Source organism: Alligator sinensis, unplaced genomic scaffold (genome assembly GCF_000455745.1).
Source record: "Alligator sinensis unplaced genomic scaffold, ASM45574v1 scaffold748_1, whole genome shotgun sequence".
NCBI classification, from domain to species: Eukaryota; Metazoa; Chordata; order Crocodylia; family Alligatoridae; genus Alligator; species Alligator sinensis.
Genome location: NW_005842455.1, coordinates 496,688 through 507,192, shown reverse-complemented (window position 1 = coordinate 507,192; position 10,505 = coordinate 496,688). Strand labels below are relative to the sequence as shown.

The window sequence follows — 10,505 nt, the reverse complement described above, 5'->3', positions numbered from 1 at the left end:
CATGTTGGGTGCACTAATTACGCTGGTGAGTCTGACAGGGCTCACTCTTCAAACAAAGCTACTTGGTTCTACTTTTCTAGTTGAGACTTTTGTTTTTACAGAGTATTTCAAGTCGATGACAGGAAAGGGCTCAGATCTCCCTCAGCAGCCCCCAGGGATGTGTGTCACTGTGCTGGTGAGTGGCATCCTGACAAATGTCACAAGGATTACAAGCGGAGTGAGATACAGCTGGAGCGCCAATTCCTAGAGGACATTTCCCAGCTTTGCGGTTGACAGCAGGATCATTTAAAATAAAAATTAAAGGAAAGCTCTTTTGTATGCAAAGCCAACACAAATCCAGTTGCTAGACAGAAAAAAAACAACCAGATTTGGGGATGATTTTTCATTTCATTATTCAGAACCGTATGTTGTTCAGATTGGCTGCAATTTTGGTTCAACTCAGAAGACCTCTGAGAAGGCAGGAACCTGTATGAGGATTATAACCAGAAGAAACAGAAATCTTTCCTTGGAAGGGAAATTGGTCTGGATGGTCTTGATACGGGATCCTTCCTTGGGGTCGGAGGAAAACAATGGTTATCCATCGTCTCAGGACGAGTATTTTATGCAGGTACACCGGTGTAGCTGAACTATCTCCTGGGCTATACATATTTTCAGGATTACCTCCTGTAGGAAAAAAGTGGCATTTCCTCAGGGCTGTAAACTGTAGAGCTGAACAAAACTGGTCTCCATGGGAAGGTAACTCAGGCACTGCTGTAAATGAGCAGCTTGGCAAGCACTGTCCCCATGAACACAGGTTGAGACCCCCCCCTCCCTTCACACATCCTGACAGCACCGCTGTCCCCATGTCCCATCTCCTGACCATGGCAGAGCAAGCCAGACCCCCTTCTTGTAGCTCCTGATGCAAGAAAGCCCCAGTCGATCCCCTCCAGTATGTTCAATGGCCTTGAGAGCTGTGGATCCTTCCACAGACACGGGCACGATACCTCCATTTAGACATTTAAGCTCTCCTTCTACAGTGTGAAATGGCTGCGTGCGCGCCCTTGTAGCTACAAAACCAGTCTCCCCCTCTGGGGATCAACACCCCGCTGTCCTGCTGAGTCGGCAGCCAGACAGCCTGAAACAATACAGCAACTTAATGGAGCAAAATCACCATCAATGTTCCCCATTAAAAGTATTTTTTTTATTATTATATAGTGACTGTAATTTTCTCTCTGCTCACTCAAACATCTCACAAAATAAACAGTTTCTGTATTATCCCCTTGTAAATGAGACCACAGGATCGTAAACTTTAATTTGTTAGTTTTGGCCGCTCTCAGGTTTGGCAGACAATTAAACCAATTCATTAGTGAGTGCAGAGGCACATTTTTGGCGTTGCCTTGCTGTGTGAGGTAATCCAGTGAGTTCATTGGATGGAGCGGGGGGAAAAAAAAGAGCTTTTGTCACGTGACTCCTCAATACCGTACCACTGCCTGGGTACATTCTGCATATGGAGCTTTCCCCTTCCTTTTGCTCTGCACCATCCAAGATATGTGCCACCAGTGAGGTCAGAAACCAGTAGCAGGCTAAGCAGTCCTCTGGCCTGACCCGCTGATCAAATGGATTAAATCAGATAGGTGATAACTGAGGTTAAGGTTTAAATTTGGAGGTAAATCAAACCACCCCAGAACAGAACATACCTGAGCTCCAGGTAACTTTAATTTATACACAAACTTCAAAGGTCTCCCTGAAAAGTGACTTCTTTGCCTATGCAGTTCCTTGAATGGCCAAGCCAATTTCGGTATTCCCACTTCTACCTAAAGAATCAAGCACAGGTGGTAACATTGGCAACATCTGTTCTCAGTTCTTAAAGTTAGCAAGGCTCCCGGTCACTTATGTTGTAACAAGGGCAGAGATTAAGTAACCAAGACCCTCAAACAGGTTAAAATCTGAGAACAGATATTTGCAATGAGGGAAATAATTTCTCCCTGCATTACAACACATCCCCCTCATTGTAAAAGACTGCTTTGACGAGGCTTCGTTGAAGCAGGCCACTGATCTGACCGGTTTCAAAACTGCAATCTGTTGAAACTTTCACTTGACATTTTACTCTCTACAAACAACGCCCCCCCACAAAACTGAATTAAATCCTGTAGGTTTTGTTCTCTCCTGTGACTACCAACGCTTAACTACAGTTATCAGAGCAATGTCCATGAGCACTGTCAATAGCCTGCAAAGGCAAATGATCTCCATAATAGTCGAGCGAGTATGGATATTTGCAACTGGGGAATACCTGCCTGATTACAGCTCTGATATTTCTATGTTGGCTTAAACAGATTGTCTTGTTTCTTGTCTCTGGATTTAACCATTTACATCTGGGCTGGGCTTGGGGATCTATAAATAAGTTGGCAGGTACATTCTTAGAAGTAGATGTCAGATTTTCAGCCAATAGATTTTTCCTCCTTCTTCCCCAATATCTTCTTATATCTATGAAGGGACTTGAAATGGTTTTGGTCAGGTCTCTTCCAACCCTTTCATGCTATAAACCAGACCCTCTTAAACCTTCTCTCCCCTTTCAGATGAGCACAATGGCCCGCTGCCCGGTTCACTTAACCAGCAAAATGCTGGGAAGGGTTGTGAGGATGGTAATGGACCAGAGTACAGCCAGAGCTATACACTTAGATGAAAGGCTCTCCCTTGGTATGAGGGGGAGTGTGATGAAAGAAGGCTTTACTTGGTGTTTCCAACACCTCCACTCCCTTCTGGCTGTAAAGAGAAGGGGAGAAGGACCGTCCTGACCTTCCCTGCTCTACTCAACTCACTGGGCCCCCAGAGCTAATGAGTCTCTTGGGCCATCAAGTCCAGTCCTCTGGTTTCTAGCTCAACTGGGAATCCCCTTTTGCTGGTGGAGAGGAGAACAATTAGATCCATCATTTATTTCCTATAATCTATGGAAAGGCAAAAGCTTATAAGGTTGGGGGGTTTTTTTCCTAGTGTGGGAAAACTATAATAATTGACTAATCTTTTGGCAAATAGATGAGGCCTGCACAAATGAGTTCAGCAGCTGTCTGAACTTCTGTCTCTCTGAAAGAGAAAGGGAAGGGAAATAAAACAAACAAAGACGAAACGGAGCCCTCTCCAGTCAGATGGCTCCCCCTGTTTCTCCATTTCAAATGCAAGGTTATCGGGTCTAACATCGCACTTTTAACAAATCAAAACATCTCAGCTCTAGCATTACGCGGGATGCTCCCAGGTCAAAGCCCATAGCTGTAAACTCATTAGTCTTGTCTTTTGAGAGAGAAGAAACAGTCCACGTTTCCCTCTCGCCCCCTTCCCACTAATTAAAATTAAACCATTTCCTGGCCAAAAGTCATTCCTGCATTCATTCATCTCAATTCTTTTCTGTTTGGATAAACTGCACTCTGGTACTCCGAGGGTGTTAGGTACACAAACGATAAACTCTTAACAGGCGTGCAGTGTGTTATGACTGGCTCGGCAAGCTCTGAAAAGTGGTTCTTGGCAACACTGCGTGTGACGTGCAGCGCAGGCCCATCAGTCATATACGATCAGATACTGCAGAGCACTTGATGGACTATACAGGAGGAGATTTACACATTTAGGAGAGAAAAGGCAAAACAAAAATAAAACCCAAAACACCCACACAACACATAGGTCTGTGTTGTGCAGCACGGCAATCGTTTATACACAAAGACCTACCACGTCAGGCACAGCTACTCATAGTTCAAGAGACTACCAGTCTCAGTAGATAAAAGTCTTTCTGAGTTTGTCACCCTCATCCCCAATACACAGATGTAGTGACCGGGGACAAATAAACTTCCAGCTTAATCCAAGCAGCTTTTGTTCATGTCAGAGTAGAAAAGCACATGCTGAGGTCTGTAGTGTCTAGCAGCCTTATTTTCACAATGAAGGATGATAACAGTAACTGCAACCTGCTGTGATTTATGCACGTTAGCCTTGAGAAGCCAGTCAAATAACTGGCCTTTTCCCCTCGGGTGCTATTGCTGAAGCTGGTCTCTATAAGCGAGACCTCCAATGATAGTGGATTCGAAAAGACTTTTCCTTCGTGAAGAGATGCAACCATCACCTCACTGAATATTATGCATTTACAGAAAGTAACAGCACTGGAGTAGCTAATAAACAGATAATCACTCCACCTTAGAAGAATATATTTCCCTATGGTGCGGACCTCTTGTTGGCCAAACATTTGTGCCAAACCATTTTATTGTCATACTGGACATCTCCTGCAAGTGTTTGGTGCCCCATAGAGTTTGTGAACCCACAGAAATGTTCTGCAAAAAACATGTTCCTTTAAAAAGGAGAGAATTTCTAAACATTTCTTCCAGCCTGGATTTTCCAGAAGTCTCCAATCCTTTCACTTGCATATAAAGCACAGGCTTTTATGACCCTGAAAACATTTAATTGCCTGACTTTGCCTGTAGGCCAATTAGATAGATGTTCAAGTACAACAGTGCACACTCACAAGAGCAAGGGCACAAAAAAGCCTGAGCTGTGGCCCTCTTGAGACCCCAAGCTTTTGGGGTTTATGAAGAGAAAACGTTAAATACTGTAGTCCTTAGAAGTACAGAACTGGTTTTCGAACACAAACGAAGGCTAAAATATGACTGCAAGGCAGATCTATGGGTGGGAAGGGTGGCCTTGTCTGTGATGTAGATGAGCAGCGCGGAGGTGAGCAGTATGGATAAGAATGTCACTGTAATTTTTCTTTCCTCCCTCCCTCCTTTCTGTAGACATCATTTGATTACAGGCAGGCAAGAAATTTGCTTTTCAGAAGTCTATGTTCTTAATATGTTAACCCAGATCAGACTTAACATGCACAGGCATCCAAGCAGGTAACCACGGCTCTGCCTTGGGGATTCTCCCCCGTGTGTACATATAACTCTATTCTGAATATGCTCAGTATCATCAGTCTCACATCACCAAAATTAAACTTTTTCTGCACGTGTGCGCGCATGTGTGTGTATGTGTGCACACGCGCTAGGCAATGGTTTCTTACCCTATGCAGCAGAGCCCTTGTCCCTAAGAGAGCAGTGCCCACCCTGCTCCCCTCTTCAAACTTTGGCTCCAGAACAAGGAGTGCCATAAAAGCACCACAATGAGAAAACTCACTTTTTACTTAAATGGAGCCCTTATTCTCTTTCTGCATCTACTTTGGCAGTCAAGTGGAGCTCATTAAATGAGGCCAGTTTTAGAGCTCCATGACATTTATTAATCCCTCACATTTCTATCGGGTCTCCCATCCAAACCTCTCAAGTGGCTTAACATTAACAGAGTTGCCGAGCACACCATGAGGTAGGGGAAGGAGATGGAGGGCAGATTTTTTCCATACAGTGAAACACACCAGTTGTTTAACTGAGCATAAACACTGCACCACAGTTTTCTGCCAGGAAGGAAAGAAAACCCATTTATCTAGTTGAAAGAGAAGGGTTTATTTTACTTGAACAGAATGGGTACTTGGTACCCCAAAGCTTGCCTATATCCCTCCCAGGTATACAGTAGGTCCAATAAAGAAACCCTTGCCCCTCACATTTTTCTTATACCCAACACCACCATTATGTCAAAATGAAAGTCAGACAGGAGGCCAGGGGCTAACCTCGCATCTCCACTCATAGAAATACCCGAAGTATTACACCCTAATGAGCTGGACTTTCGGGGCACTAGTTCAGTACCAAATTAGAAGAAAGCACACCATCTGCTAAATCATCCACAGTAATGGGGGACCAATCTTTTTGGCAGGCTTGCAACAAATTAGCCCACCCCCTCTCTAATGGCCATTCTGATCCCCTTCCCCTGCCCAATTTGCTGCTTTGCTTTCTGCTTCCCACCCTGTGCTCCATGCCGGATCTGCTGCTCTGCTTTCTCCTTCCTGCTATCTCTGCTGCCTGTCCCCTCCCAGGTCTGCTGCCTGCCCCACACAGAGCTATGCAGGTATCCACATGCACATGCTACCCTAATCCACAGCATGGTGCTGTCCTTAAGAGGGCTTCCATCCACATGCTAGGCAAACTTACTCTGCGCTTAGCTTATGAAATGGCAGGCTTTACCTTTCAAATGGCTGTGCAGCCTTTTTTTTTTTTGGCTGCTTGTGCCCCACTGTCTCTGTAAAGAGAATAAGATGTCCTATGTGGTATGAAAAACAGCTGTACCTCTCCTGAAAGTTGCACTTGTTAGGAAGAATAAATAGGAGAGACACCCAAAGGCTTAGTAACCATCTTCCCAAGGTCAGTTCTGACTGCAAGTTTTTTATTACTTTTTGAAGTCACAATAATGCATGAGTATTAGAGCTAAACAGGAAAACCATTTTGAGGTTTCAAAGGTTTTCCCCATTCTATCTATCTTGAGAGAAAACAGACTTTTCTGAATGTGCCTGCAAAACTGGAGAGAGAGAGACAGAGACACACAGACAGCCAGCCAGAGAGCAAGAGAATGGGTGACTGACTGACCTGAACAGTCAATATTCAGCACACTTTCTTAGGAAATCCAGGTTCAAGTCCTTACTCTGAATGAGCCTAGGTCTACAACATCTCAGGTGAGAGTCCTGAGCACAAATCTATTCTGAAGGAGGTCAATTTGGAGGAGAAGAATGTGCTCGTCTCTCCCCACTGCCAGCACCCTATTTTGGATGCAAAAAAACCTTCCACAGCCAAAATTCCATCAAAAAAAACAACCTTTGCCTGAAAAAAAATCTAATGTTCAACAAATCACCTCTTCACAATGATCATCATGTCTGAAAAATTCCCACCTACTCCTAATTAAGGTAACAGCTCCTGCACCAGGTTGTGAAGCACAAGTCCCTGAAACTTCTGCACTAAACATCAACCCTTGAGAAATCTGGGCATTTCGTCTTTTATCTCAGCCCTGTATGGAACAACTCAGGGTTTCCCTTTCATCTTCATCAAAGAGGAAACGACCATCCTCTATTCCCCTAACTCCCCTTCAAAGCCCTGAATATATTCCCCATTCCTGCTCATGGATACTAAGGGAACATCTTAGGGGGAGTCAGAAGGTAGAACTTAAATTGTATACTTGGTCTGGACACCTTTGCTTAAAGAAGAGCCCTGACTTTCCTTTTATGGGTTCTGTTATGTACATCTGGTCAATTCAGAATTTATTTGGATGGGATTTCTTGAGATTAAATAGGGTACAATAATATATCCATATTTTACTTATTCAGGTCTCTCAGGGGCATAATTGCACTTCTCCAAGTGCCCGCAATTGCAGATAGTTGCAGAAGTTGATTTGAATCACTTGCTAACAGGCTCACCAATTTGAAATGATACATTGTGAATTATTAAATCCAGGAAAGAAAGCTGTGTTCTTCTAAGGACAAAAACACAGGATGTCTCATCAGTGAAGAGCAATCCCTCTTATCACCACACTCTAAGAAAGGCTTTAATGAACCATTTGCACCTGAAAGCAAGAGGCCTCAGCTCTTACACACTTCAGAACAAACCTCATGCTCGGAGAGTCCAACTTTTATTCTCCAGAACAAAAAACAAAGGATTTTTCTTAGCACCAGTTATAGGAATGGCCGATTCAGTGAGAGTAGTTGAGAATGTCCTTTAGATACCAATATATCAGTTAGGTCCACAGTGATATAATCATAGATGTGGAAGGGTACCACATGGCCAATCCCACGGCCAATCCCACTGAAGTCAATGAAAGTGTTGCTGTTCTCTCTAGGATCTTTCAACTGTGACAGACACAGGAATTATATATTCAGCTGTAACAGAGTAAGGAAGGGCCCTCCAGCTGATACCACTTGCTAAAAGAACAAATGCACGTGGTGATCTTTTTCTTTGACAATGACAGAAAACATAATTCCTGCAACTGAATGGCTTTATCAGCAGCCAGTCTCCCTCCTCCCCCCCACAGCCTTTTGCTGCCTAAAGAGGAGATGCATCAGTTAAAATATATTCACCTGAGGTGTCAAGACCATTGGAAAAAGGTTTGTCTGACTGTCTAAATTAAGCAAATAGGTGGATTATTCTTTCAGTGTGTAAATGTAATTGTTTTTAGTAGTTACAATCCAGGCATCCCGATACCCAGCTGCAATAGTGACTGAAAAAGAATTTTACTTCCTCCTTGGCCTCAGTGGGCACATCTGCACATACATTAATGTGCTTTAGGTACTGTGCATTAAATCTAGTACCTCCATTGTGAAGTGTTAGAAAGATGTGCTTTAGCCTATTTTAAAGCGCATTAGCAAAAGAACAAACAAGGGTTTTTTGTGATTCTTTAATGCATATTAAAATAGGCTAAGGTGCATTAAAGTACATGTGTAGATACATCCAGTTTTCCCGTTGAATCATAGAAAAGTAGAGCCGGAATAGACCTTCAGAGATCATCTAGTCCAACTCCCCACCAATACAATGGCTATAGCGTTAAACACTTCACAGGGACGGGCTACAGATTAATTAGTGCTAGCAGCGCAACTTCTGAAGAGTGATGTTAACACAGGACTTGTTCCAGTAGGACTGCTGAGCTACATTTGTGGCCTCTTAAATATTCCAGGACATAATCAATAGGAGACACCATGGTACGTTTGCCATGGAAGAATGCTGGCTACCTAATGCTCTGCTGTGCAAGACATCCAAATCTGGCTTACTATGCAGGCAGCATGTTGAGCCCTGGGAGGAAGGCAAGCACCACACCTTTCCCTTGTTAGTCCCATGGCCCAACTGAAGGAATGGTGCTAATGAGCTCCAGAGGGAGCCAAATCAAGCTCTCCTCGCTACAGGCAAGAGCCTCTGAGGAAGGAGTTAGAGAGAAGCAAAGGAAAAGGAGGAGACAAGAGACAGGCTCCAGGATGCTCTCTTGGAAGGTAAAGGTTGTACTTGATTAAAAGCACTGTCTCATGAAAACAGCAATGTTTTCTATACCCAGAGAACTACATATAACATATTTAGAGTGTGCAAGAATCTAATGAAGGAGCCTGAAAGCAGCCAGGTAAGTCCTCTGTGCTCCTTAGAAAAGGGACTTGTTCAAGCCCCTTGAAAAAGGACCTGTGCCGCCTTCCCTATTCACTTAGCTTTAATAAGTCCCTGTTCCCTTTGCAGGGACATTACCCTTCATTCTAAATTCCTGGTCATCATCATCTTCCCACTGGGATGCCAAAGCACTGGTGACTGCATTAGCTTCCTCTAGACCAACAAGGAAGAGATGGTCTGTCCACACCTCATCATTCTACTCAATTCTGCAAGAGCTTCTTATTAAGGCTCTTACAACTGCAGATTATCAAGGCTGATTTGGCCCCTAATTTAATGACAATGTCATTATTTGGAAAATATTTTTAAAAAAAACTATCTGCTTTAGAAGCCCAGTTTTTCAGCCAGGAGAAACCTCACCCCAGATGAACCCAGACAGGGGCTTTTTGCAACCAACTGCACATATGATGCGCACATCACAGTCTTCCTCTACTCCATTCCTATGACCTAGCAAGGGGTTGATGGCAGGTACTACAGCAATGGGAATACAAACACAACAATTTAAAATAATGCGTTCTATGTACTCTCAATACAATGGTGACGGGAGCTTTAAGATTCCCTGGCTACACTATGGAAACCTACACCAGTGCAATCAAGCATGGTAAGGTAACAAAATCTTATCGAGTCAAAGCTCCTGACTGAACAGTTCACAAGTACAGAGAAACCAAGAGGTAGCTTCCTGATCAAACGCACATCTTTCATCACAAAAACCCAGGACCCTAATTGTATGTTGAATGCTTAAGGCATGTTAGTTTGGTGCCCATCAGCTTAGTTGCATCCCCATGTACAGAATTTTTTTTCAGAAATTGATAAATAGATCCTTTTCCAAGCAGTTTGCAGTGGATTTTCTTGTGGGCATATCTGATCTTTTTATACCTTCCCAGAACACTAGTAAAGTTTTACTTCTGCTGAGAGCTCGAGAAACTAGCTGCTGTACACAGAATAAACTTGATTGTCTACAGAATTTAATGCTGCTTTCTTGCTCCATTTTTTGCACTTTCTGTGTTTGGGCAGGACTATGTTTTGCAGCTCAGCAAGAGCTCCTGGTCTGTTAAAAAAAAAAAAGAGGAGGAAAAAAACTACTTTTCTCCAAGTGCCAAAATATACAAAAGCTTTATGTGCCATGATGGAAAGTTCAAGTAAAAAGGGCTGGATCTGAGACAAGAAATGTTTCTTTAATTTACTTTTCTTTTTTTAACAGGATTTGCTGTTGCTTTGAAAGTCTCTTGCTATTTTCCAGGCAATAAAAAAGGAGAGACTAAAAACATTTATTTCCCAAAACCTGTTCAGCTATGTTCTGTTAAACTGAACATAGCTAGCAAAGGGAGGAGCAGACATGAGACTAGAACTCCTTCAAGAATATGTTGTGACCTCTATCCAATCCTTTGGATGACAATTAACAGCTTGCTACAAGTACATAGGTTGCCTGAATCTTTTTTTTTGCCCAAGATGCAACCCAGCCCACTGCTGCACTATTAGAGGCCCCTGAGCCCGGGAAGAGTC

General features: G+C 43.3%; 1 long non-coding RNA gene across 1 annotated transcript in view; it reads right to left on the bottom strand.

The window, feature by feature from the left end:
• Positions 1–613: 613 nt before the first annotated feature.
• The window catches only part of LOC102386946, a 37,210-nt gene continuing 27,318 nt past the window's right edge, over positions 614–10,505 (bottom strand). Inside the window, exon 3 of the long non-coding RNA XR_324653.3 lies at positions 614–663. This is a non-coding gene — a long non-coding RNA (uncharacterized LOC102386946). The remainder of the gene's footprint in view (positions 664–10,505) is intronic.